Raw genomic sequence first — 6,897 nt, forward strand, 5'->3', positions numbered from 1 at the left:
TTGGACACATAATAAAAGTCCATATTTATGTGATACAATGTAACACCAACACATACACAGCATGCAGTGATTAAATCAGGACAGTTGGTGTCTTGGATCTTTGTCATTTCTTTGTGTTAAGAACTTTCAAACTCTCTTAACAGCTCTTTGGGAATATTCATTTGTCACCATTAGTGAATTATAATTTTTTTAACAAACAGGATGTTTTTTATCTTAAAATGAGGATTTCAAAAACTATGACAGTTACTAATTTTTTCAACATTGAAACTTCACAGTGATAGTAGAAATTAAGAATTTCCTTCCTAAATTTTGTTCTTGAGAAAAAGTTATTATAAAAATAAAATTTTTCAGATTAGTACAGTAACATCTGGATCAGCCTGTTAATGGTTAGGAAGGGATATCATTAAATGGATTGATCTTGTACATCAACCAAATATAGATAATCAGCTAATAGGCAGTTATTGAAAATGTTAGGTCTAGGTTATATGCAACATTGAAATTGATATTTTGTTTATTCATTTCATAGTCATTGATAGTCATTGAGTGTTTGTTACATGAGTAAGTAAGGAATATAAAATTACTAAGTTATGGTCATTGTCTTCAAGAACTTAGATTACAGGAGGCAGTAATAGACCTAGAGATTATAGTGGTAAACCAAATCTAGAAATACCATTGGAAATTTGAAAGGTGTTCTGTACTCCTAATGAAATATTCAGTTTAAAATTGTAGTACTTGAGTAATGTGTATGATTTAGAAGACTGCAGGAGAGCAGGGAAGTTAATAATATGTATGTGTCTTCATTGTCTTTAAAGCTACTAAAAATACACTTAATGTCCACCAGCTGTGATCATAGTAGCTTGATTTTAAGACTTCATCTATGGGCAGGTACTTAGTGTTGTGCTTGAGATGCCACGTGGAACACCTGCATGGCTAGTGGCAGTTTCTGCTCCTTTCCTTGATCCAGCTTCCTTCTAGTAAGTTCCCTGGGAGGCAGCGGATGATGGCTCAGGTTGTTGGGTCCCTTCCACCCACACAGCAGACCCAGACTGTCCCAGCTCCTACTTCAGGCTGGTCTGGGCTGGGTGTCTGTGATCCGGGGAATGAACCAGCAGGTGGGAACTAACTGACCAACTAACTCTCCCTCTGTCACACTCATTCTCTGCCTTCCAAATAAAGTTTTTGAAAAGAATTTTCACGTGCAGTTTAAATATTATTTGTAGAAAAAATGAAAAGTATAGGGTGATAGAGTATGAACCTGAAGGAACAAATGTGAGGGTAGAGTTAGTTGTATTTTTATCTATTTTTCTCATTACTAAAATCCCAAGCACTTGAGATGCCAGCATTCCATATTAATTCCATATTAGAGTGCCTGTTGGAGTCCCAGCTTCCTGCTGATGCACATGGGAAAGCAGCAAATGATGGCCTGAGTACTTGGGCCTCTACCACCCATGCAGGAGACCCAGATGGAGTTCTGGCTCCTTGCTTCAGCCTGGCACAGACCTGGCTATTTGGGGAGTGAACCTATAGGTCAAAGATTGGTAACTCACCCCCACCACTACCCCATCTTGCTCTGTCTCTGCCTTTCAAGTCTTCTTAAAAAGAGAAACTCCTGATTAAGGTTGCATGGTTCAGAGACCTGTTCCCCTATAGATGTTGTTTTTCACATTTCCTGTAACTTGTAAGGTTCTGTCTGAGATCAGCTCTTTCATCATTACAGCTGGGTGGTCCAGTGTCTAGTACACATGTTTGGCAAGAGAGAGACGATATTAATTTGACATGAGTGACTGCTGAGATGATCTTTATTTTTTTGAGAGCTCCCATCTACTGGTTTAATTTTTAAATACCCATAGTGTCAGCCCAATTAGGGCTGAAGCCAGGAGCCAGAAATGCAATCCAGGTCTCAAGTGGTTTGTAAGAGTCCAATCACATGAGCTGTCAAAGCTGCCTCCTGGGAACTGCATTAGCAGGAATCAAACCCAGGATTCAGTATGGGATGCGGGAGTCTAAACTGCTCCATCAAATGTCTACCCCAGAGATGATTTCTTTACAAAGAAAAAATGATAGCTCTTCTTTTTTTGTGGACAGTGAGAGAGACAGAGAGAAAGGTCTTCCTTTGCCGTTGGTTCACCCTCCAATGGCCGCCGCGGCCGGCGCACCGTGCTGATCCGATGGCAGGAGCCAGGTGCTTTTCCTGGTCTCCCATGGGGTGCAGGACCTAAGCACCTGGGCCATCCTCCACTGCACTCCCTGGCCACAGCAGAGGACTGGCCTGGAAGAGGGGCAACCGGGACAGAATCCGGCGCCCCGACTGGGACTAGAACCTGGTGTGCCGGCGCCGCTAGGCGGAGGATTAGCCTAGTGAGCCGCAGTGCCGGCCTTTTTGTTAAGAAATCCGTGTCTCATAAGAATACATGGCTTTTAATCCCATGTCCTCAGCTTTTTGTTGTCCATTTGTTTTATTGATTTTTGTTTGTTTTGTTTTGAGAGATCGGGATTGAGCTCCCTTCTGCCAGGTTATCCCTCAGATGTGGAATGGGGCTGGGCTGAAGCCAGTAGCCCAGAACTCAGTCCAGGAATCTAGCCACTGGAGCTGTCCCCACTGCCCTAAGGTCCGCTACTAGTTCTGGCAACCAGAGCTGGGAACTGATGCATTCTAATACAGGACCTGACCCTCTTAACTGCTAGGATCAAACGTGCCCCCAGAGTTCCAAGAGCTGTGACTGTCATCTGGAAGTTACAGGAAAGCTAATGGTTCCTTATGTTAACTTAAACTAAAAGTACAGATGCTAAGACAAATATTTTTGTCCAAGACCTCCCAACGAGGAGTGGTTCCTGTGGTGTTGAGTAGCAGAACTCACCGCCTCTCTGCTGCCTTCTGGATTTTTCCTGGCTCTGCAGTCTCACTAGATAATTGCCATTCAGCTTCTCTGAAATACTGAGGAATGGGGGTACTACTGTTTGCTAAGGCTGGGGGTCTCTCCAGCTCAGAAGTAGTAGATGAGGCCAATGGCTGGTTTTAGAGAATAACAACATTAGGATTGGTTTGTGTTGTGAAACTTATAATAGCCTCTGACTAGCTCAGGTTTTTCCGTCTGTAAATGTGCTGTAAATGTAGCCTGCATTAACTGAACAATGCCCTAGCATTTTGACTTGACATTTTTGTCACAGGTTTACTAAACATCTTGTGATTTAAGAATTACTTTTACCAGTTTGAAACTATCTCCTAGCTACAATGTTTAAGAATTTAAGTTATTTTTAATAAAATGGAGCCAGGCTGTGGTATTTCATCTGCAACTATTTTGATTTTACATGGAATTCAATATTTTTACTGTCTTAACTTTTTCTTTCCAGATTGGAGTTCTTACTCTTTGAAGGTAAAAGCCACTTTAATTCTGTGAATACTTAGTTGCCCTGTTTTCTACCTCCCTGGCTTTCTTTTTATGTCTTTGAAGTGGCCACTAGAACATCATAAAGTATGCTGGGTGTATATATAACTGTGACTATGTGTAGTGTTTGTTAACACTTTCCCTAATTACCCCCACCCCCCATTATCTTTCTTTTTGTTTGGGTCTGTTTTAGAAGTAGGGTGTTATTCACATTTTAATTCATAATGCACATGATTTGCCTAGGATACATAGAATAAAGGTAAAGCAAAACCAGTTCTCACTCACCTTGATTTCCTGCAGAAAGCCTATCCTGTATGCATAAGCAAAGTTAAAGGGCATTCTGGTGGCAGCAGTCTACATAAAGACGAGTATGGGTGAGGAATAGACAGTGCTATCAGAACTGGGTTTTAAAGCAAAAGTGGCTACACATAGTACCAGGACCAACTGACCAACTTCAAAATTTCAAGTCTCTAACAAAGTACCCTCGGTTACTTTGGGATTCCACCTAGCTTTGTTCTGTCTGGGAAATTCATAATTAAACATCAGTTTAATTGCTGTTCAGTCAAGCCTGTGTGTTGATAGCCATGATCTTCAGGCTGTTTCAATTACCCTTTCTTCTGCCAGTCATTGTCCTTGATCTTTTTGTTCTTGACACAATTCAGTATACTTTGAAAACTTCTAGCTTTTTGCTGATTCTGTTTGATCCATAATTCTGGATATTTCTTGTCCCTTGTAATGCCCTCCTGTTCTTTAGTCCCACTTTATGCATTTCATCTACTGTTGAGGCTGTGCTAGATTTTATGTCCTCTCACCTCAGCCTTTAATCCTGTATCCAGATCTACATAAAAAATTTGGTAGAGACTTATGTATGTGCCTATTGCTTTTTATAACATGGAGTATAACATGGAGTAATAACAACCAGCAAAGAAGACAGGACCTTACAGGCAAGGGCATGAAGGAATTACGTGTCCTGGGAATACCTCTTGACCCCACAGATTTCTTTTGAAGGTTTATTTGTTTAAAAGGGAGTTAAACACAAACCCAATTCTATCTGGTGTTTTACTTCCCAAATGTCCTCAAAGCCTGGGGCTGTGCCAGGCCAAAGCCAGGAACCTGAAATTCTAGCTGGGCCTCCCACATGGGTGGCAGGGGCTCAAGCACTCAAGCTACATTCCACTGTTTACCCAGGAGCATTAGCAAGGTGCTGGATCAGAAGTGGAGCAGCCAGGACCTGAACCAGTGCTCATGTGGGATACTGATGTTGCAGGCAGCAACCCAGCCTGCTTTGCTGTAACCCCAGCGATTTCAATTTTAATAATTTGTTGGGATTTTCTGTTAAGTCATGCTGATTTCTTGATGTCTTTTGTTTAATTTCTCCAGTCATCAGGCCAGTATCTGTCTTCTTAAAGAAGAATGACTTGCAACCAATGTACAAAGAAGAGCAGTTGTAAGAAATTCTGTACATTCGATGTCCATGCATTTTTTTCACAATATGCATTTTTCATGAACTCTTTGAAGACCCTCATGCATGGGATTCAGAGGTCTTTTTGCACCAAAATATCTTCATTCCATTTTCCATGAGCTTGTTGAAGTACTGTGGTATTTTAGAGGGCTACTTTCGTGCTGGATATTCTAGGTACTGGAAATACACCAGTCAGTCCCCTCATAGAGCTTAATGTTCGGTAAAATGACAAGATTGATGTAAAATCCAATTGGTAGATTCCAAAATCCAAGCCTTCTGAGTTAGGAAGTGTTGCCGTGAACCTTAAAGGTCAGTTGTTTAGGTTACATTACTCCTAATTACCCTGCCTATCCTCTTGCTACTTTATATGTCCTGCACAATTATGTCACAAATGCCAACATTATGTCATGCCAAATACAAATTGAAATATCAGACTTCATGTACTTAACTGGCATCTCACACTTTATTCCTTTTCCAGTCTGATTGCGGTTTTGCAGAAGCCTTTTTCCAGTATGACTGTAATTTTATGTAAGCCTTTATTGTTAACCTTAGGCTGTACTCATTTACCACTTTGTCCACTTTGCTTTAACCCATTAGTTCCTAGAAAATACTTTGGAGATTCCAGTCTTGTAAAATACAGGATTCAAATGCGATGTCATTGGTGAACAGGTGTGGTTAAGCTCAAGATGGCTATATACAAAATGACCTTTAGGCTGCTCCTGGTGACCCTCTACAAGAAGTATTTGGAAGCACCTCAGTGACAGCTGGAAAAGTGGACTGAACCTTACTAAGATACCTAGATGCTTTAGGTAACAATATCTGTAAATAGATGAGGATTCTATTCTAAATGCAAAAGGGTGAGAATTGGTCATTTGAGAGTTTACAGTCAGAATTTCACTGATCATACTACAGAGCAGTCTTCACAGTTGTCAGAAAGGTCACAGACCAAATGGCAGAAAAACAGATCAACTGACCAGTTGGCCAGTCCCAGGCCTACTCCTAAAATTGCATAGATGGGTGTATGTATCATATGCTGTTTGTGTTTTCTGAAAGCAAAAAATATTAGTATGGTCTATGTCCATGTTGGTGTTCATGCCTACTGTGGGTGGAGTGGTTTCCTTTAATAGTAGTGATGAACTGAGACTGTTAGATGTGCCTCCTGATGACTTCTGTCCTCCAGCTGTCTCCTCAGGGGAAAATTAAAATGCAAAAAAAGACTCCTTGATATTTTGGTCTTTGATATATAATCCAAGCCCCCCTCACATTATTTATAGGAATTGCTCCCATTCATTGAGTTCTTACTGTGTGTCAGATACAATGAAGTTAGGTGTTTTAATGTTTTCAGCACTCAGAATAGCCCTCAGTTAGATAGATAACTGGTTAAATATTTTAACCAGAGTGAAAACTCAGGCCTAGGAAGGTTGACAATTGAACAGCTTGGGATAAAGCAAGTACTAGAACTAAGAACTTGCTTTACACTTTTCTTCCATGTGTTTTTTAGAAATAGATTTAGCTCATAGAACTGAAGACAAAGCATTTTCTTAGGTTATCTTGGGGTCATTTTGATTATAAGCTAAAATGAATAAAAGTGTATTCTAGAGTGAAGTTTAAAAGTTAAATTTGTACTGAGGTATCCTTTAAAAAGTGGGAAAAACAATTAAAAGGGAAGTTTATTTTGGTGCAAAATTTTTTGAAGCCCATACATATGAAGAATCTAGAAATCTTATTTAGAAACTGCATGGATTTCAATTTTTTTTGGTGCCAAAATGATGACGTCTTTTAATTCCATTTTCCCATGTTGTTGGAAGTGCCCTCATGTCGCCCTTGGCTTTAACATTGTAGGATACTTTCCCACATTTTGTTGTACATGATGTGGTTTATTATGTATAATAGATGGAGATTTTTAGAAGAAAAGAATAAAAGTTAAGTTGGTGAAAGTGTAGCTAGCATGATCGATTTCCTCTCCCCACAGCAGACTTGATTTCATTTACCCATCATTTAGGGTGTAGTCACTGTACACAGGGTCTTCAAAAAGTTTTTTTGACAATG

This window comes from Oryctolagus cuniculus, chromosome 7 (assembly GCF_964237555.1).
Source record: "Oryctolagus cuniculus chromosome 7, mOryCun1.1, whole genome shotgun sequence".
Classification (NCBI taxonomy): Eukaryota; Metazoa; Chordata; class Mammalia; order Lagomorpha; family Leporidae; genus Oryctolagus; species Oryctolagus cuniculus.